The sequence below is a fragment of the Halichoeres trimaculatus genome, unplaced genomic scaffold (assembly GCF_033239565.1).
Source record: "Halichoeres trimaculatus isolate MK-OKI-2021-1 unplaced genomic scaffold, fHalTri1.1 fHalTri1_scaffold_13, whole genome shotgun sequence".
NCBI lineage: Eukaryota > Metazoa > Chordata > Actinopteri > Labriformes > Labridae > Halichoeres > Halichoeres trimaculatus.
Window position 1 is genome coordinate 1,524,454 of NW_027437191.1, and position 23,611 is coordinate 1,548,064.

General features: G+C 43.3%; 1 protein-coding gene across 1 annotated transcript in view; it reads right to left on the reverse strand.

Moving 5' to 3' along the window:
* The window catches only part of disp1 (dispatched homolog 1 (Drosophila)), a 111,569-nt gene that overhangs the window by 55,781 nt on the left and 32,177 nt on the right, over positions 1–23,611 (reverse strand). The window contains exon 3 of the mRNA XM_074685116.1: positions 11,033–11,106. The gene's annotated coding sequence lies outside the window, so the exon portion shown is untranslated. The remainder of the gene's footprint in view (positions 1–11,032; positions 11,107–23,611) is intronic.

The following is a 23,611-nucleotide window of genomic DNA, read 5'->3' on the forward strand; positions in this document are numbered from 1 at the left end:
CTTTAAAGAATTGGTTCTGGTAGTGGTGTGTGAGCAGTCCAGCTTTTCCCTCAGGCCTCAGCTTTGGGGTTGAATTTCTAAACCTTGATATGATCTCATTACCCTCTCAAGAGTCTGCAGAGTTCCTATCAGATGACAGAATATCCATTCAAGTGTCCCCTTCAAAACTGAGCCAGGAGAAGAGGAAAAGTTTCCTCACCGTGGAAAGTTAAAAACATAGTGAGTGCATCACGGGTGGATTACAGACGTATGAGTTTGTCTCTATCCTAAAGGCCAGAAACCTCCTCCTCTCTCCGTTCTTAGTCAAAAGGAGGCCTTTGCTTTGTTTTGAGTCCACTGACATTTTGAGGAGCAGAGGCTAGTTCCCCACATTAATCTGATCCACTGAGACCATGTCCACACGTAGCCGGGCATCTAGGAAACCTTGTATATTTTCATACGCTTAGGCCTGCTATCCACATCAAACCGCAGCTTTAAGTCACTGAGAACAATGTTTTCTAAAAACTCCAGTCAAAGTGGAGATTTTGGAAAACTCTAGTTTCATGGTTTGGTGTGTACGCTGGTAAAAAGAGTTTTTTGTCATCAAACGTCACAGCTGAATGACGGGGGGCTCATTCTGATTGGCTGGAAAGCACTGACACATTGGGTTTGGCATGCTGCCAGCCACACGTATCACAGGATTTACCCACTTACGTAAGTATTCTTAAAAAATAAAGAGGGGCAAGACCCAAAACTGTGACCATTTGGGTTACACATGAAACCAAATTTTTATCAGTGTGGCCGATAGTATAATGAGGAGCACCAGTGCCACCAGAGGAAAAAACCTGGTGCAGGCCCCGGGGAGAGCTTCGATGCTTTGGCCTTGGTGAAGTGATGGATGGGAGAGGCACTGAGAGCCAAAAGACCAAACTTTAACCCTAGTCCCAGGAATATGCACGAGTGTATTAAGTCAAAACACACTGTACATAAAAATGTTTAAAATCCAAAACATTTCTGCATTGCTGCAATGAATTTCATATGAATGAGCTGTGTGAATAGTGTGTCCATATGTTTAAAAATGGTGCTCTGCATTTATGGTGGAACTAAAATGTGTTAATGTTGCATTGAATTTCATAAAAAGCTGCTCATTCGTCAAACATAACAAACATGTCTCCAAAAGTGTTATTTAAAGTTGAAGGTGCTGGGAGATGTGTCTCATGGTGTACCCGGCTCTCTGTCAGCTATACAAGATACTGTCTGTGTGTAAATGTGCACACGTGTTTGTGTGTTTGTGAACGCACCAGAGCACAAGGAGAAATGTGAATGCAGCGATGAACAAATGACATCCTGTCACGTGAATTAGAAACACAGAAGGTACAGACTGGATTTACCAGAGGGCTAACTCTAAATGACTCCTGACCTGGTGCTATATGGATAATAAAATTAACTGGACTAAATAATGGCAGGGGAAACACTGGCACAGGTCTAGTTCTCAGGTATAATCACTCCGACATGCCTATACAATGAATGGTTGAGCTATTCTTTATCAGCCACAGATACAAACAGTGCTGATCATAGGTGGAGGGCAGCAATCTCATGAAGAAAAACAATCCTGTCCTCCTGTCTGCAATAACGCAAATGTGTGGATCTTAGACTCAGATGCTAACGTAAACAGATACTTACTTGTTCACTGAGTCTTCACTGAGGACTGAGAAAGAACGAGACGTTAATCCCATTAAGAGGATCAGACTGTTGTCTATAGGTTACTGGATGAATAATCCCAAAGATTACATCACATTTTCTACAGACATCATTTATTAAAATGATCATAATGTCATTACCACGTAACACACTGGCACCTTTCAATGATTTCCTGCACCCAATGATCATCATTATCCACAATAAGGGCAATGAGGACAAATGAGGATTTAGCTCCGCCTCCACCAGGAATGACTCAGCAACACCCTGCATTTGCTTCTTTCTTTACTCTTTCTGTGGAAGTCAGACGGCCCGGCTCACTAAGCCGTCCTGGCAGAGCCACTCTTCACCTGAATTCTCCTTTGTGTGGTTTAATACTTTTCTGCTGCAGCATCTGTCCCACATACTCATCACAGAGCCTCTTTAATAATTAGTCCACACCCACAGTGGCGTGCCAGCACACGCACAAAAAGAAACACACTCCTAACAACACACAAAGACACATTTAGAGACTTTCCAGAGGTGTGTCTGTGCGTGTGGATCTGACGCCACACCAAAGGACCCATGAGAGCTGATAGCAGCATCCATGAGCTCCAACAAAATGGATTTGGTTTTGCTTTGAAATGCAGAGCCAGCAGAGCGTGGTTCTGACCCCCACCCCTATATGTTAGGGGAGTCATTAACAAAAACTGCCATACGACGAGGGATGCACCTATCCTGATCCTGGTATCAAACCAAAACCCAAAGCTGGATCAGGTATCAGTGGGAAGGGCTGATCCCGACCTGACCCTAAGGCTGAACTGTGATTCAGCCAACAGGATAGAAAAGTTAACAATGAACAGTCATTTCTCTGAGCTCTGAAGCCTGTTTTACCAAACTGCTGGGAAACATTTTAACTGGGACTAGATATTGTTGAAACCCTGGAGACTCCATTCAGTTTCAATCTTTAGGTTGTGGTTCCATTCAATTTAATACTGATTTCATTCAGTAAGAGGTACAAATAGTAGAAATAGAAATATAACAGAAGTAGAAATACACAAATAGACTTTCTGATGACTTTTCTTTGAACTTCTGATTTGCTTTTGAGTAATTTTATCAGACAAAATGCTCAGCAAAACATATAGGCCTACAACCAAACAAAAGTGTAAAGGGGCTCCACAATAACATACATCTCTATACATACTAACATATAGACACCTACGTACTTTTTTGTTTTTTTTTAATGAAGGATCACCACTTGTCTAGTCCATTTCTCCCAGCACTGATCATGGGTCCGTGCTTTAGTCTGCGAGTAATACGTCCATTTTTCCATGGAATACAGTTCTTCTACTGGTGCTAACCACTGAGTTGGGCTTCAGGATCCTTCTTAAACCAGTTCCCAGCAACAGCCTTCTTACAGGTCAAGAAAGATGGTTTCAAACAAGTAAGATCCTCTTTATGAATCAAGTCCTCAGGGATCATGCCAAGTTTCCCACTCCAAGGGTCCCTGGGGATCCCAGAATGTTTGCAGTTTTACACACATACAGAAAATATGTGATTGACTGACACTGATCTGCTGAACACTAAGATGCTCATTTTCAATTTGGGCTGTGAGAAAAAAAGCGTGGAACATTTTTCCACCTGTCACCTGGAACTGGTGGACAACTGTTGTGTTTCACAGATAAAGTTCCCCTCACACTGACAAGTTCAGTTCTGGTTCCCATTTAGTTTTAACACACCATGTATTACTTCTGTTTGGTTTCTGCTGACTTCTGTACAGACAGTCTTAGAAGGGCTGGTTCTTTGAGCAGAAATCCAAATATCAATCACCCTGTTACCTCCAGCTGACTGCTGTTAGTTTTTAAATATTTATTTCCATGCTCATGTGACCATACGTGGTACGTCCCCTCACATTTCTGAACAAAAAAACAACCAAACGTCAGTCTTAAAAGTTGAAGAGGCTACTGCTGCTTTGGTTGCCTTTTGCTGTTTGGTCGAACAGGACCACCATCCAAACAACACACACACACACACACACTCACACACACACACACACTCACACACACACACACACACACACACTCACACACACACACACACACACACACACACACACACACACACACACACACTCACACACACACACACACACACACACACACACACACACACACACACACACACACACACACACACACACACACACAGCCCCTATCTATAGACTTGTGCTTTTATCTCAAAGATTTGGGACCAAAGTCCAGATGTTAAAAGTTCACACCAACACCTCTCTGTCTCATCCATTTACAGCGTCTTTTAGGGCTGGGACAACAATCCAATTCTTTCAGGATTCTTGGGGTGCTGATTTGGTTTCAGTTGTGATTATTCAGTAGTTCTAATTTTGGTGGTCTCAGTGGATCAGATTAATGTGGGGAACTAGCCTCTGCTCCTCAAAATGTCAGTGGACTCAAAACAAAGCAAAGGCCTCCTTTTGACTAAGAACGGAGAGAGGAGGAGGTTTCTTCAACTTTTTTCCAACCCAGCTTATTAACAAAGGCTAAAATCAAGGATTAAATTTAAATAAATGAATGTAAATAAAACAATTTTAAAAACATGGTTTTTGAACAAAAATCGTGATTTAAAATGGCAAACGAAAAATCTGGTTACTACGATACATCGATTTTTTTCTCTCGCCTCTATCGTCTTTAGATCATTCTTAGTGCAGACTGACTCATCAGCCAAACTGAGGACATGTTTAAGTTCGATCATATTTTGGCTGAAGGGACAGCTTCATCTGAGCTAACACGCTGATGTCATTTCACTCCACCTGTTTCTTATTGAATGGAGGTCTGGTGTTCTCCTAACACCTCCCTCACATCAAGAAACACAAGAGATTATTAAAATCAACAAATCATAAAACCTAATGAAGACATCATCCAAGGCCTCTGCAGCTGAAGCTTTTAATGAAGCAGAAACCCAGCCATTGTGCCAACATGAGGCTCTGGACATGGGAACAGGTGCCAGAGGCATCTTCAGACGGACGCACTGCAGCATGAACAAACATCCTCAAAGCTCTCATTAGGCTCATAAAGCCTGGAAGATGACCTGAGGCTCTGGATGCTGAACAACAGTCATTTACAACTTCTCACGATCAAAGTCAAGCAGGCGGGGGGGGGGGGGGGGGGGGGTCGACTGTCAGCCTCAGAACACATGAACAGGCGGCCTCGTAATCAGGGGTTCCTACGCCAGGACAGTCAGCACAGCTGCTTTCTGAGGACGGGAGGGGGGATCAATACATGCTGATCTGCAGACAGGAATTTTTATGATAAACAAGACAACCCCTTGGAAACCTCATTATTTCATCTCCAGTCTCCCTTTGGTTTCTCAAGAAGAGCCAAGTTGGTATGGTATTCAGCTTCTTTAAAGTTAAATGTCAGGCAGCAGGACTCAATTTCAAGGAAAAAGTGCAGTCAGACTCATCAAAAACTGTCTGAGGATGTGGCTCGATGCCCAGTTTTTGTCTCTTTAATAAGCAGTAAAAAAAAAAAAAAACAGAAAAACAAAACACATTCTCCACCATGTCCAGTTTTGATCAACCACTTACAACTTAGAATAAAATGTCGACATGAAACAAAACAAGTCATGGACCAGGACTGGAGGCTCTTAATTACCTTCCAAAGTCTGTAAAGTGTACTAGAAGACCCAGCCGCACCAAGCCCGAGTCTCAAGTCCAGCAGAATCAACAACAGACGCTGTCCATGTTACAAAGCAGCTACAGCTGCTCCACTAAAGCCCTTTCTGAAGTCAACCAGCAATTATACACATGCTCATACAATGATCACACATCATAATAAATGAAAACAGGTGCAGCCTTAGCACAACCACGCCCCTACACATCTGCATGTATGAGGCTCAGACTGAACCACACAAACACACAAAGAGCATCAATGATCAGCTGATTCTGAAGTCAGCACAAAGCAGAGTGAAGCCTCCAACATGAGGCCTGAGCAAAAAACAAGGGAGGACAACCAGCAGAGAAGTTGGCTAGCTGACATGTCCCACAAAGCTTTTCTGCAGGTCGGGGCAGAGAAACCAGAGACAGACACACAGGATTTTCAAATACACTGTAAAACACAAAACTGTCTTTAATAAAAGATATTAAGTGTGTTACTAACACTTATTTTAAACAAGTAATGGTAATGCTAGAAGTTGAAAACGTTGAGAAACTTAGTTTTTCTGAGTTTGGTCAACACAGAAAAACAAAGTCATCAGCAAGATGTTTTTGTTTGATCGGTCAACATGTGCAAATTATCCCTGATCTTTTTGGTGCTTTATTCATTTCTGGGACATTTGAGGGCAAGTCCACATCCACTGAAAAGAAAAACTCAGTCCAACTTACACAAAAAAAAATAGTTCAACTTTTTTCAATTAACTGTTTTAAGCTGGACTAACAAAAACTAGATTAATAAGAGTCACATGTGCTTAGTATTTTGATTAATTTCTAATCATCATCTTTTATAAATCCAACTGAAAACAGTAAAACCAACCTAAAGTTTCCAGAATTTTCTATGAAATATTTAATGAAATACCAAACTTTAAAAAAGAATGCTCCTTCATACGAAAAAAAATACTTTCAGCAATTTTTTCTGTGACTGTGTTTTGTAACCGTGAGTGAGGAGGGGATGCAGTGGATATGAGCCCCTGCTATACTTCAAGATGTGAAGCAGAGGCACAGGCTGTTTGTGCTCCACATGACACGGACCGGTCGTCTTTTCTCCACATGGCACGGACTCACTGTCTGTGCTTAAAAAATTGTCCTAGTAGAGATAATTTAAAGTTAACTGCACAAAAAGTCCTTTTACACAACATTTCAAAACTGGCCAAAGCAGCATAGTCCAGTCAAATATTTCATGTATCTATACACAAATCATTAGGCAGACTGCAGGAGTTAATAGATACAACAGCCCCGCACCGTGGACAGCACAGACCACTAGTCAGTGCCGTGGAGCTCAGACAACCTGTGCCCCTGAGGAATGATATTTCAATGAACAGCAGGTCTCACCATCTACTGCCTTCACTCCTCACTCACGGTTACTGAAGTCATGAAACAAAAGCTGATTTTTGTTGTGACAGCGTTTGTTACCATGAGTGAGGACGCATTTAAATGATTTCACTCAGTATTATGAAGTGTAAAATGTAACACAGATTTCACTGAGTAGAGCGTATACTTTTAAAGTTCAAAAAAAGAAAACTGAATTATCAAGAAGCATGATTAAAGTTGTAATAACTTAAAAAAATATGCGGGGAAGGTTTTGCATACTCAAATTGTTCGAGTTGTTTACTTGTCATGTTTAAGTCGGTTGAACTGAACTTTTATGAGGCAACAAGTTCCCATATTTGTTTTATTTTAATTTTTTTAAGTTCAACTTATTATGTTTTACAGTGTAGAAGAAATTCCGCTTTGCTACGTCCATCTCAGCGTTGACAGAGCTTCAGATGTGAATGTTTCCCAGCTCCTCCTTAGCAGTTCAAATCCCTGTTAAAAAGGTCTGTGAGGGCACAGTGAGCCAGAGGTAAACACCTTTGCCTTGCTCACTGACCCAGTTGTAGCAAGGTGAAGAACAAATATCTGGCTTTCACCACAGACCTGTCTGTACCTGCCTGACAGAGGCACAGGGCAAAGAGAAAGGACCGCGAGGGGCTGCTTGGGCTTCCTCTGCTCTCTGACATGTCGGTTTATTAGGCTGCTTGTGATTAAGGAACACTGATTACAGGATCCTGACTCTTGTCCATTATGTGCTGAGCCAAGGGGAAGGATCATTCAATGATGGTTTTTTAATTAATGCTTTCTTTGAAGGCTTAATTACATACTAAAATAAGACGGCAATTATAAAATCAAGATCTAATCGTTTAGCTGTCTGTGAAAAACATCACAGCAAATTAAAAACAGAGCAGGGACGCAGCTTTAAAATGTCCTCTCTGATCCATCTGTGTTCACCATCAGAGACCAAAGAAGACAATGACAAAAACAAAACCAAATGTGTCCTTCCCCTGAATCATATTTCCCACAACAGCACAATGCTTGCAACCTCAGGTACTGAATAGTTAATGAACATATAGAGGTAATCAAGTTGTTAAGAGCAGACTTTTCAGCCGCGGACCCCCAAAACAGCGGTGCTGGAGATCAGTGACCTCCTGCTGTGCGATTACACAAACAGGCCAGTCCAAAAACAGACACAAACAGAACAGCTTGAGATGCTTGATTTAGCAGATTGGTATGAAATGAGTCTGTTTGCACACGTTGCTGTGCTTCCTACATTAGTCTGCCTCCAACGATGCCGTTGTCACCCTGGTTTAGTCCCCTAGGGGTCTTCAACAAAGAAAAACATCACACATTTTCCGTTGGCGTTGTTTCATGTAGAAATTCAAACCCTTGATTTGGATCAACGTTTTTACAATCATGGTGGAAATAAAGGATTTTACATCATTTTTGATTTTGTGAGACAGACACAGAGCCTGACAGCAAAGTTTAAGAGGCTGTTTACTCAACAAAGGTTATAACCAAGGGGCAAAATCTGGGTTACAAAAAATGAAGTATATGTAGGAGTGCTGAAAGTTCCTGTTCCTCGGGGATCCGCTTGAGGCTGGCTGCAGAAAGACCGGGATTCACATACACACCCAGACAAAGCTCGAGTCTGGAACCCGGATTCAGTGGTTAAGAAGAAATCAGGATCATCTGACTGTCCAATCAGAGACACAGCTCAGCTCACATGACTAACGGGCGCCCTGTAGCTGCTAGAAAGGAAGCTCATATCCAATCTGGCTGCATCCACAAGCTGGCTTCATTTCACGGTGTCAGGAACAGACAAGCTCAGAGACTACGTCCAGGCTTGAGGCTGGCTGGCTCAAGTCACACACACACCAAGCCAAAAAAAGCAGTTTTCACAGCAGAAATAAACCTTTTTACAGCCTGGTTCAAAAAATGCCTCCTGTCTGAGTTGCTGATTTCACTATCAGCACACACTGTACAGGGGTTGAATTATTTTTTAACTCAGCAGTTCAGAGGATATCAAGATCGCAAGCTCCCCCAATCTTCCAATTTGGCCGCGATCCCAGATTTGCTTCAAAATTCAGTTTCAGAAACAGACGGGTGACGTCGGAGAGGCATCCAATGATCGCACAGTAGAGCTGCACGATTTGGGGAAAAGGTGCGATTTGCGATTAGGTGGAAAATATTGCGATTGCGATTGTGCTTGCGATTTAATAAAAAAGGTTGTGTCATGATGAGTCTACAGATTTGCTTGGTTATCATGGAGAAAAATCTGAATTGCATGTGCTGACATTGCGATTGCGATTGCGATTGCGATATCCTCTTTTGCGATTACGTAATTGCATGTGCTGACATTGCGATTGCGATTGCGATTGCGATTGCGATAATCGTGCAGCCCTATCGCACAGTGATTTAAACATGACAACAAGCAAACGTTATAAGTTTGTGCTGTACGTCAGTAGCCGGCTAAATTAGGGTGACTAAGCGTCCTCTTTTGCCCGGACATGTCCACTTTTTACGTCCTGTCCGGGGTGTCCGGGCGGGTCTAATAAATTCACGAAAATGTCCGGTGTTCACTGATTTTCGTAGGACCATTACGCGCGTCCGTAAATTGACCGGCGCTTGCAAACAACACTATGATGGACATCACTTATCGAGAGGCTGCCTTGTGGGCAGGTCTGCTCTGCGCGTGCACACACGCATAGAGAGTGAGAGGATCAGAGAGAAGGCGAGAGAGAGAGACATAGACGGAGAGCGGAGAAGACGGGGCTGTTTATACAACGGAGCTGTATTGCACGGAAGATGCCTGAGCGTAAGCGCAGCTTCACAGATGAACTGCAAAAAAAAATTTCCGACATACCGTCCCGGTCGGGACAAGTGGGAGGCAGAGTATACCGTGTGCAAAGCTGGCACATATGTCTCAGTGTCCAATAAAGGTGCTGGAGATCTCAAAGCTCACATGGACACCGAAAAACATGACATGACAGGGCATGTTTGGCATTTCATACTGTAAAACACCACAACAACTACAGGTCCATGGATTGCACCAGTGCCTTGCTAAGAAGACATTTCCTGACTCTGACGTTGCTAAAAAGTTTAGTAGTGCTGGCACCAATGCCCGGTACCTGGCAATCGGTAACAGTGCTCAACGGTACAAATTTTCGGTACTTTTTTGTAGTTATGTGGTAAAAAATTTCAATTTCTTTAACAATATTATATGTATTTTTTTCAATTTAACATATATATCCTTCAGTATATACCCTTGCAATGCTGTGTTCATGTCCATCATGGAAAATCGACTGTTCTTTCACTTCCTCACAGTCACAAGGATGTGTTCAGGTACCCAAACGTGGTACCTTTTGATTGTACATGAATCGGTACTCGGTACTTTTGACAGAATTCGGTCGGTACCTTTTGAAGTACCTGATTCGGTACCCATCTCTAGGTGTAATAACCCCCCATTCTGTTGAAGTCATTCATGAAGCACTCAAAAAATCCAGTACTGTGGTGTTTCCACAGACGGGAGTAACCACGGGGCAGTGAAAATATTAAGAATATAAGAAGCCTGTCTGAATTTGTGCCTCGAGGCCAGTGCCGTTGTCCTCTTTTTTGGAAATGAAAATATGGTCACCCTAGGCTAAATGTAATGCTACTAGGTGCCCAGTGCTACGATGTATCCATAGGCTAACATGACAACAAGCTAACAGTTCCTACAGTAGTTTAGTAGTCGTCAATATGCAACGCTAATGACAGCTGTGCTGTGAGACATGTTGGTTATGTTTGTAGCACTGGCAGGAAATAACCAGGACTCACGTGAATCCTGGTCATGTCCTGTCAATCATCTACCAATCAGAGCTAACGTAAACTCACTCTTCATTTTATTGATAGACTCTCAAGTTTGAACAGACCACTGCAGAATAACAGCTGACTGAGGGTTGGAGTCAACATTAGCACAAACAGATTAGCTCTTTTAGCCTTTAGCTAGTGCTCTCTCTCTCTCCTCTATCTGCTCTTCTGTCCTTTTTCTGTCTGACAGTTAGGCTCCAGTGTCCACCATCAATACAACATTAATCACAGAAATCATTTTCAGCAGAGAAAAATACAGATCTCTCTTCTCTCTACTAAACCTCATCAGCCGGCGTGGTGTTGTCATAGAGACCTAGACATGCTTATCGCAATCTGGAAGCTAGGAGTAACATTAAGGACAAACCTGTATTGGCACTGATAATCCCATTTTAAAGTGTGCATGAGGATCAGACAGATATCTAGAAGGGAGCCTTTCTCAGAAACTCCTCACTGGGACTTTAGAGCCCGTGTGTCAGGTCTCACCTGAAGGATGACAGTGGAACATGCCTGCAGCTGGTGTGTCAGTCTCTCAGTGTGCTCTCAGGAACATGACCAGTCTGTGAAGAGACAGAAAGATATTCAGCTCATTCTGTGGATATATGAGAAACAAACTGGGCCTCAACCAGTTTGAAGAGTTAACCATCCAGAAGCAGCACTGTAGCCATGTGGGGAGGGGGAAGAAGGATAAAATCTGCACTGAGGAGAAAAGAAAGACAAAGAATGTGTTCAGAAGTAGCACCAAGGGACCGCAAAGCCTGTGGATACAATGCCCACTCACTAAGCAGTGACAACACAACTCTGACACATACACACACACACACACACAAACACACACACACACACACACACACACACACACACACACACACACACACACACACACACACACACACACACACACACACGCTAGAAATTTAAAAGTCTCTTTCCTCTGACCCTCTACTTAAACACATTGACCCCCTTGCTAAAAGGTCACAGCCCTGCCGGCTCCCATTAGTCTGTTAATAAGGGCCCAGGCCATCACTTCAGGGTGAAAATTAAACAAAGTGACAAACAGCTCACATCCTGAACAGGTAACATCCTAAACAGCTCACATAGTGAACAGGTCACATCCTAAACAGCTCACAAAGTGAACAGGTCACATCCTGAACAGCTCACATCCTGAACAGCTCACATCCTAAACAGCTCACATCCTGAACAGGTCACATCATAAACAGCTCACACCCCAACAGGTCACATCCTAGACAGGTCACTACCCGAACAGGTCACATCCTAACAGGTCACATCCTAAACAGGTCATATCCTAACAGGTCATATCCTAACAGCTCACATCCTGAACAGGTCACATCCTGAAAAGCTCACATCCTGAACAGCTCACATCCTAAACAGGTAACATCCTAAACAGCTCACATAGTGAACAGGTCACATCCTAAACAGCTCACATCCTAACAGGTCACAAAGTGAACAGGTCACATCCTGAACAGGTCACATCCTGAACAGCTCACATCCTGAACAGCTCACATCCTAAACAGCTCACATCCTGAACAGGTCACACCATAAACAGCTCACACCCTAACAGTTCACATCCTAAACAGGTCACTACCCGAACAAGTCTCTTCCTAACAGGTCACATCCTAAACAGGTCATATCCTAACAGCTCACATCCTAAACAGGTCACATCCTAACAGGTCACATCCTGAACAGGTCATATCTTAACAGCTCACATCCTGAACAGGTCACATCCTGAAAAGCTCACATCCTAAACAGCTCACATCCTGAACAGGTCACATCCTAAACAGGTCACATCCTACAAGTCACAAAGTGAACAGGTCACATCCTGAACAGGTCACATCCTGAAAAGCTCACATCCTAAACAGCTCACATCCTGAACAGGTCACATCATAAACAGCTCACACCCTAACAGGTCACATCCTAAACAGGTCACTACCCGAACAACTCACATCCTAACAGGTCACATCCTAAACAGGTCATATCCTAACGGGTCACATCCTAAACAGCTCACATAGTGAACAGGTCACATCCTGAGCAGGTCACATCCTAACAGGTCACATCTAAAACAGCTCATATCCTAACAGGTCACATCCTAAACAGGTCATATCTTAACAGCTCACATCCTGAACAAATCACATCCTGAAAAGCTCACATCCTTATCAGGTCACATCCTAGACAGCTCACATAGTGAACAGCTCACATCCTGAACAGGTCACATCCTAACAGCTCACATCCTAAACAGGTCATATCCTAACAGGTCACATCCTGAACAGCTCACATCCTGAACAGGTCACATCCTGAACAGCTCACATCCTGAACAGGTCACATCCTAAACAGGTAACATCCTAAACAGCTCACATAGTGAACAGGTCACATCCAAAACAGCTCACATCCTAACAGGTCACAAAGTGAACAGCTCACATCCTAAACAGCTCACATCCTGGACAGGTCACATCCTAACAGGTCACATCCTTAACAGGTCACATCATAAACAGCTCACATCCTGAAGAGGTCACATCCTGAACAGGTCACATCCTGAACAGCTCAAATCATGAACAGGTCACATCCTGAACAGGTCACATCCTAAACAGGTAACATCCTGAACAGCTCAAATCAGTAACAGCTCACATCCTAAACAGCTCATATCCTGAACAGCTCACATCCTGAACAGGTCACATCCTTTACAGCTCACATCCTAAACAGGTCACATCCTAAACAGGTAACATCCTAAACAGCTCACATAGTGAACAGGTCACATCCAAAACAGCTCACATCCTAACAGGTCACAAAGTGAACAGGTCACATCCTGGACAGGTCACATCCTGAACAGCTCACATCCTGAACAGCTCACATCCTAAACAGCTCACATCCTGAACAGGTCACATCATAAACAGCTCACACCCTAACAGGTCACATCCTAAACAGGTCACTACCCAAACAGGTCACATCCTAAGCAGGTCATATCCTAACGGGTCACATCCTAAACAGGTCAAGTCCTGAACAGGTCACATCCTAACAGGTCACATCCTGAACAGCTCACATCCTAACAGGTCATATCCTAAACAGGTTACATCCTTTACAGCTCACATCCTACACAGGTCACATCCTAAACAGCTCACATCCTGAACAGCTCACATCCTGAACAGCTCACATGATGAACAGCTCACATCCTGAACAGCTCACATCCGAAACAGCTCACATCCTTATCAGGTCACATCCTAACAGGTCACATTCTAAACAGCTCACATCCTGAACAGGTCACATCCTAACAGGTCACATCCTGAACAGTTCACATCCTAACAGGTCAAAAAGTGAACAGGTCACAAACTTAACAGGTCACATCCTGAACAGCTCACATCCTAAACAAGTCACATCCTGAACAGCTCAAATCATGAACAGGTCACATCCTGAACAGGTCACATCCTACACAGGTCACATCCTGAACAGCTCACATCCTAAACAGCTCACATCCTGAACAGGTCACATCCAAAACAGGTCACATCATGAACAGCTCACATAGTGAACATGTCACATCCTAAACAGCTCACATAGTGAAGAGGTCACATCACGAAAAGCTCACATCCTAAACAGCTCACAAAGTGAACAGGTCACATCCTAAACAGCTCACATCCTGAACAGGTCACATCATAAACAGCTCACACCCTAACAGGTCACATCCTAAACAGGTCACTACCCGAACAACTCACATCCTAACAGGTCACATCCTAAACAGGTCATATCCTAACGGGTCACATCCTAAACAGCTCACATAGTGAACAGGTCACATCCTGAGCAGGTCACATCCTAACAGGTCACATCTAAAACAGCTCATATCCTAACAGGTCACATCCTAAACAGGTCATATCTTAACAGCTCACATCCTGAACAGGTCACATCCTGAAAAGCTCACATCCTTATCAGGTCACATCCTAGACAGCTCACATAGTGAACAGCTCACATCCTGAACAGGTCACATCCTAACAGCTCACATCCTAAACAGGTCATATCCTAACAGGTCACATCCTGAACAGCTCACATCCTGAACAGGTCACATCCTGAACAGCTCACATCCTGAACAGGTCACATCCTAAACAGGTAACATCCTAAACAGCTCACATAGTGAACAGGTCACATCCAAAACAGCTCACATCCTAACAGGTCACAAAGTGAACAGCTCACATCCTAAACAGCTCACATCCTGGACAGGTCACATCCTAACAGGTCACATCCTTAACAGGTCACATCATAAACAGCTCACATCCTGAAGAGGTCACATCCTGAACAGGTCACATCCTGAACAGCTCAAATCATGAACAGGTCACATCCTGAACAGGTCACATCCTAAACAGGTAACATCCTGAACAGCTCAAATCAGTAACAGCTCACATCCTAAACAGCTCATATCCTGAACAGCTCACATCCTGAACAGGTCACATCCTTTACAGCTCACATCCTAAACAGGTCACATCCTAAACAGGTAACATCCTAAACAGCTCACATAGTGAACAGGTCACATCCAAAACAGCTCACATCCTAACAGGTCACAAAGTGAACAGGTCACATCCTGGACAGGTCACATCCTGAACAGCTCACATCCTGAACAGCTCACATCCTAAACAGCTCACATCCTGAACAGGTCACATCATAAACAGCTCACACCCTAACAGGTCACATCCTAAACAGGTCACTACCCAAACAGGTCACATCCTAAGCAGGTCATATCCTAACGGGTCACATCCTAAACAGGTCAAGTCCTGAACAGGTCACATCCTAACAGGTCACATCCTGAACAGCTCACATCCTAACAGGTCATATCCTAAACAGGTTACATCCTTTACAGCTCACATCCTACACAGGTCACATCCTAAACAGCTCACATCCTGAACAGCTCACATCCTGAACAGCTCACATGATGAACAGCTCACATCCTGAACAGCTCACATCCGAAACAGCTCACATCCTTATCAGGTCACATCCTAACAGGTCACATTCTAAACAGCTCACATCCTGAACAGGTCACATCCTAACAGGTCACATCCTGAACAGTTCACATCCTAACAGGTCAAAAAGTGAACAGGTCACAAACTTAACAGGTCACATCCTGAACAGCTCACATCCTAAACAAGTCACATCCTGAACAGCTCAAATCATGAACAGGTCACATCCTGAACAGGTCACATCCTACACAGGTCACATCCTGAACAGCTCACATCCTAAACAGCTCACATCCTGAACAGGTCACATCCAAAACAGGTCACATCATGAACAGCTCACATAGTGAACATGTCACATCCTAAACAGCTCACATAGTGAAGAGGTCACATCACGAAAAGCTCACATCCTAAACAGCTCACAAAGTGAACAGGTCACATCCTGAACAGCTCACATCCTAAAAAGGTCACATCCTAAACAGGTCACATTCTGAATAGGTCACATCCTAAACAGCTCACATCTTAAACAGGTCACATCCTAAACAGCTCACATCCTAAACAGCTCACATCCTGGACAGGTCACATCCTAACAGGTCACATCCTTAACAGGTCACATCATAAACAGCTCACATCCTAACAGGTCACATCCTAAACAGGGGACTACCTGAACAGGTCACATCCTAACAGGTCACATCCTAAACAGGTCATATCCTAACAGGTCACATCCTGAAGAGGTCACATCCTGAACAGGTCACATCCTGAACAGCTCACATCCTGAACAGGTCACATCCTAAACAGGTAACATCCTTAACAGCTCACATAGTGAACAGGTCACATCCAAAACAGCTCACATCCTAACAGGTCACATCCTGAACAGCTCACATCCTGAACAGCTCACATCCTGAACAGCTCACATGATGAACAGCTCACATCCTGAACAGCTCACATCCTAAACAGCTCACATCCTGAACAGGTCACATCATAAACAGGTCACATCCTAACAGGTCACATCCTAAACAGGTCACTACCCGAACAGGTCACATCCTAAACAGGTCACATTCTAAACAGGTCATATCCTAACGGGTCACATTCTAAACAGGTCACATCCTGAACAGGTCACATCCTAACAGGTCACATCCTGAACAGCTCACATCCTAACAGGTCACATCCTAAACAGGTGACATCCTAAACAGCTCACATCCTACACAGGTCACATCCTAAACAGGTCACATCCTGAATAGGTCACATCCTGAACAGGTCACATCCTGAACAGGTCTCATCCCAACAGGTCACATCCTAAACAGCTTACATCCTGAACAGCTCACATCCTGAACAGGTAACATCCTGAACAGCTAACATCCTAAACAGCTCACATGATGAACAGCTCACTTGATGAACAGCTCACATCCTAAACAGCTCACATCCTTATCAGGTCACATCCTAACAGGTCACATTCTAAACAGCTCACATCCTGAACAGGTCACATCCTAACAGGTCACATCCTGAACAGGTCACATCCTAACAGGTCAAATACTTAACAAGTCACAACCTTAACAGGTCACATCCTGAACAGCTCACATCCTGAACAGGTCACATCCTGAACAGCTCACATCCCAACAGGTCACATCCTAAACAGCTTACATCCTGAACAGCTCACATCCTGAACAGGTAACATCCTGAACAGCTCATATCATTAACAGCTCACATCCTAGACAGCTCATATCCTGAACAGCTCACACCCTGAACAGGTCACATCCTTTACAGCTCACATCCTAAACAGGTCACATGGTGAACAGCTCACATCCTAAACAGCTCACATTCTGAATATGTCACATCCTAAACAGGTCACATCCTGAACAGGTCTCATCCTTAACAGCTCACATCCTTAACAGGTAACATCCTGAATAGGATACATCCAAAACAGGTCAGATCCTGAACAGGTCACATCCTAACAGGTCACTTTGAACAGGTCACATCCTGAATAGGTCACATCCTGAACAGCTCACATCCTAACAGGTCACATCCTAAACAGATCACATCCTAAACAGCTTACATCCTGAACAGGTCACATTCTAAACAGATCACATCCTAAACAGCTTACATCCTGAACAGGTCACATTCTAAACAGCTCACATCCTGAACAGGTCACATCCTAACAGGTCACATCCTGAACAGGTCACATCCTGAACAGCTCACATCCTGAACAGGTCACATCCTGAATAGGATACATCCAAAACAGGTCAGATCCTGAATAGGTAACATCCTAAACAGCTCACTTTGAACAGGTCACATCCTGAATAGGTCACATCCTGAACAGGTAACATCCTGAACAGCTAACATCCTAAACAGCTCACATGATGAACAGCTCACTTGATGAACAGCTCACATCCTAAACAGGTCACATCCTTATCAGGTCACATCCTAACAGGTCACATTCTAAACAGCTCACATCCTGAACAGGTCACATCCTAACAGGTCACATCATGAACAGGTCACATCCTAACAGGTCACATACTTAACAAGTCACAACCTTAACAGGTCACATCCTGAACAGCTCACATCCTGAACAGGTCACATCCTGAACAGCTCACATCCCAACAGGTCACATCCTAAACAGCTTACATCCTGAACAGCTCACATCCTGAACAGGTAACATCCTGAACAGCTCATATCATTAACAGCTCACATCCTAGACAGCTCATATCCTGAACAGCTCACACCCTGAACAGCTCACATCCTTTACAGCTCACATCCTAAACAGGTCACATGGTGAACAGCTCACATCCTAAACAGCTCACATTCTGAATATGTCACATCCTAAACAGGTCACATCCTGAACAGGTCTCATCCTTAACAGCTCACATCCTTAACAGGTAACATCCTGAATAGGATACATCCAAAACAGGTCAGATCCTGAATAGGTAACATCCTAAACAGCTCACTTTGAACAGGTCACATCCTGAATAGGTCACATCCTGAACAGCTCACATCCTAACAGGTCACACCCTATACAGATCACATCCTAAACAGCTTACATCCTGAACAGGTCACATTCTAAACAGCTCACATAGTGAACAGCTCACATCCTGAACAGGTCACATTCTAAACAGCACACATAGTGAACAGCTCACATCATAAACAGCTCACATCATAAACAGCTCATTTCATAAACAGCTCACATCATTAACAGCTCACATCATTAACAGCTCACATCATAAACAGCTCACATCATAAACAGCACACATAGTGAACAGCTCACATCATAAACAGCTCACATCATAAACAGCAAGCATAGTGCACAGCTCACATCCTGAACAGGTCACATTCTAAACAGCACACATAGTGAACAGCTCACATCATGAACAGCCCACATCATAAACAGCACACATAGTGAACAGCTCACATCATAAACAGCTCACATCATAAACAGCACGCATAGTGAACAGCTCACATCATAAACAGCTCACATCATAAACAGCAAGCATAGTGAACAGCTCACATCCTGAACAGGTCACATTCTAAACAGCACACATAGTGAACAGCTCACATCATGAACAGCCCACATCATAAACAGCTCACATCATAAACAGCACACATAGTGAACAGCTCACATCATAAACAGCTCACATCATAAACAGCTCACATCATAAACAGCTCACATCATAAACAGCTCACATCATTAACAGCTCACATCATAAACAGCTCACATCATAAACAGCACACATAGTGAACAGCACACATAGTGAACAGCTCACATCATAAACAGCACACATAGTGAACAGCTCACATCATAAACAGCTCACATCATAAACAGCACACATAGTGAACAGCACACATAGTGAACAGCTCACATCATAAACAGCACACATAGTGAACAGCTCACATCATAAACAGCTCACATCATAAACAGCACGCATAGTGAACAGCTCACATCATTAACAGCTCACATCATTAACAGCTCACATCATAAACAGCTCACATCATAAACAGCTCACATAGTGAACAGCTCACATCATAAACAGCTCACATCATAAACAGCACACATAGTGAACAGCTCACATCATAAACAGCACACATAGTGAACAGCACACATAGTGAACAGCTCACATCATAAACAGCTCACATAGTGAACAGCTCACATCATAAACAGCTCACACTATAAACAGCTCACATAGTGAACAGCTCACATCATAAACAGCTCACATCATAAACAGCTCACATCATTAACAGCTCACATCATAAACAGCACACATAGTGAACAGCTCACATCATAAACAGCTCACATAGCGAACAGCTCATATCCTGAACAGCCTGGCAGAAATGTGAACTTGTAGAGACCATTAAGGCTGAAGAAGAGGTCAGGAAGTTGAGTTACACCCAAACCAGGACTCTGTCCAGGGGTACAGAGAACATAATAACAGGGCTCTGAACGTCCCCTAGTTTTTTTAATAGCTCCACTGAACAGAAGCCCATTCAACCGACATGTGGTCCACATCACCAATTACTAAGGTGTGCTTGGACAGAGAGAACATGAAGAGACCGCTAGTGACAGAGGGAGCTGTGGACAGATGAAGACGGCCTATTCAATTTAGAGCAACAGCCTCGGGTCAGAGGGCAGATTTCAACCATTATAAGGGTTAGAGCGCCACCTGGAAACCCTGTCTGAAAGTATACCAATGAAATTATTCATAGATTATAGGGATGGAAAGGTTCACAACATCCACAGTTTAGTATCACGGTTTTTGGTTCAGTGTACATTGTTGTTTCAACACCCCAGATTACCATATACCCTCTTGATCCACTAATAACAGATTATTTTAATCCATTCTGTCATGTCTAGTCCTGAAAAAGCTGAAAGAATGAGGCTGTTTCCCATTTCAAACATCATAAAAGCTGAGGGAAACATTGCTAGTTTCAACATGCCAGCTCCTCAGTAAGAACAGTCTCTATTGGCTGTCCCAGGAGTCACTGAAAGCCACTTAACAGGCTCAGAGTGTCAGGTTTTGTTCGTCATGGTTATCATCATACGGCCAGCTGTTCAAAGGTAACCTGATCGGATTTTGGTCATCAGATTGAATCAATTTTTGAAAATGGGCCATTCGAAGGGAAAAGAAGGATTTTGAAATCAGATTAGACCATGTCATCCAAAACTGGTCAAATAATAAAACATTTGTATCATGAAGTGTTTATATTTGATTTATAGTTTACACTGACTTGTTTAACGGTCACAGTGACAGAGTAGATCATGTAGACAGATTATGATCTTGTCCCTCATTCTGGCAGAAGACCAGAGGTTGGCCTGGTTCTTCAACAGGCCCAGGTGGATCAGGAACATCAGCACAGAGAGGGGCGCTGAGCCTGGTAGCATTGTTGTGCAGGTCAATACACACAAGATGTGTGCTATCTTTACCCTGAACGTTCTTTATTTTGTTAACTATAGGTCCTTTAGCCTTTGATTAATTTAAGATGTTTTCAAAATATCCACCATGTATTTCTTGATGTATATTTGTTTTTTATTCGTTGTGGCTCAGATGAGGGCTAATGTAATAAATGATAAATGGAAGTGGATGTTGATGTTATTTCTTTGTTTTGCCTCTAAATCGGAAACTCTTAAAGTGGCTCTTGGCTCTGCCTGTTGTTCGTCTGTGGCTGGTAGCTCACATTATGATACGTTGTCCCATTTAGAGCGTTGGTGATGTGGATTTGGTGATCTTGAAGACTGTGTATCTGGATCAGGGTGATCCAATCCCATGTTGTTTGAAAAAACAGCATGAAACTATGGCAGATTGCTTGATCCTGGATAGCAGAAATGGGATTTCCAAATCTGGATCCTTTTGATCCGGGTTCAATTCTTCAAACAACTGGCCCCAAAACGTTTGATTCCATCATGAGGATCTAATTTTCCTAACAAACATAGAGATCATGTGGTTGAGAGCTGGTGACAGCAGAAAACAGGAAGTGTTGGGATTTTCTGATGAGCACGTTGTACCAGCGCAGGTGATTATTTTTCTTTGTCAGAATCCCAGCAAGCATATTTCTTGAGTCTGACCACAAGCTGGATTATTGCTTTATGGTAGAGAGGAACAGAACAAGCCTCCAGACTGACCCGTATTTGTTAGCAAACAACCATTTGTAGTAAAGTTCCCATCTCACACAGGTCACTCTGCAGGCCAAAATCTAAGTCCAAGTCCAAAGAAGTCTCTTCCTAAGTGTCAGAGTGGCAGACACACTGAGGTTTAAAATGAGAACTATTCCAGAAAAGAAGCTGATTAAAACATTTAGTCACTGGTTTCACATTCACATGCTCAGTCTGGAAGGAACTACTCTCAAACACCAACCTTTCTGCGATCCTGGAAGTGTTCCCTTTGAGTCTGAGACGGCACAAACAATCTCCTGATTCAAAGGCAGAATCCTTTCCCTAAGCCGCTATTTGCTTTAGCAGTGATGACACAAGTGGAGGAATTTGAGCAATGCCTGTGTATCGTAGACTCATTTCCTTTGAGGCAGAGCCATCTCAAGACAGACATGGCAGCAATGAAGGAGGGCTTATTTCTACGTCTGCCAGTATCACACACAGCGGTCTGCACAGACTCCCCTCCCGCCTGACGTTCAGACAGAAAGAAAAGGATTCACCCTACACACTGTCCACACACAGCAGACACAGAGCCGGGCAAGATAACGTGAAATCAACACAAAAAATGCAGAAACAAATCTCGGGGTGAAACCACAACAGGGTCTGACGAGCTGCCGCTCACTGCCATGGTCCTAGAGTTTCCCAGAATGCAGCGGTGTGGTTACTAAACAGCTGATCCTTTGAAATGTGGACAAACATTTATTACAGAATGGTTTCACAGAGGCTTTTGTTTACCCCAGTAATTATTGGATAAGTTACGACTTTACGTTACGAATTTAACATGTACGAATACGATTTTCACAACCTCATAGCCTCAGATCAGCCAAAGTCCTGCACCCCCCCGAGCTCTTTGGTGCCCTCTCATGGGAGGTGCAGACCACTGCTCCATCAGATGCCCTCAGTGATGATGATCTTTCCTTCCTTCATATGTGAGAAAAATGCATCATGTCAAAGTTCTCAAGTGTATCTGGGTGAAGCTGACATTTTAATTCTAAAAACTACCAACAAAACACTCTTTGGACACCAACCAACCAACACCCACTGCCCTCTCCATCTTAGCCGCTTCAATCAACCATATGCAAATGACTCCTGAAAGTCCCCCAGAGTTTGAGGAAGGCCGGTCAACTTCTGAAGACAGGAGGGAAAAATGAGCGTGTATCAGACAATGAAGAGATGTCATCACAGGAATCCCTGAGTGATGAAAGCAGCCACATATGAAAGGGACTGGAAAAAGCAACAACAAGCCTGAAAGAAGCTTTGGTGGTGTGGACTTAACAAATTCAATAATCACAGGATCAGGGAGTTGGAGTTAAAAGACATGAATGAACTTCTGAGTCTGTTCAGTCCACAGTTTTAATCCCATTACAAACTGTAACAGTCACCTGACAGAGCCCACCTTTCTAGACTCTTGTCATGCTTTGACCAAAGTCTTAAAGGAGGAAAAATCAGCTGAGTATCCACACGCCAAGACAAGTGTGATTCCACCATCATACACTCACATCACTTCAGCCTTTTGTGAGATGATCAGCCCCAACGTCATTTAGAAACAACAAGATGAAGACCAGATCAAGTTGGAAGAAGCAGCAGATCACACGTGATAATGATGATAACGTGATGAGTAGGCAGAAATGAGCAAACCTGCCGGGGATCATGAAGAGCTGGGAAACACAAGCCTTCAGATGTCTGGAGATTGAAAATGTAGAAAGACGATGGGTCAGTGCTCAATGTCTGTGTGACCATCAGATTGCTGATTTTCTGCTTGCTGTTTCACAACAATTTTTGAGCGTGTTATATCACATTAAAGCTGATCAATTTAATCGTACATCATTCAGCAACTATTTCCAGAAAGGACAGACAGAAGCTGTCAGAGGGGATGAAATGTAGTGCTGATTCCAGACACGATGTACAGGAAACAGGATCCCACTCAGCAAACGGATCCCAGGGTGTGGGATCTGCAATCTTTTTACACATACTTACAATATGGTA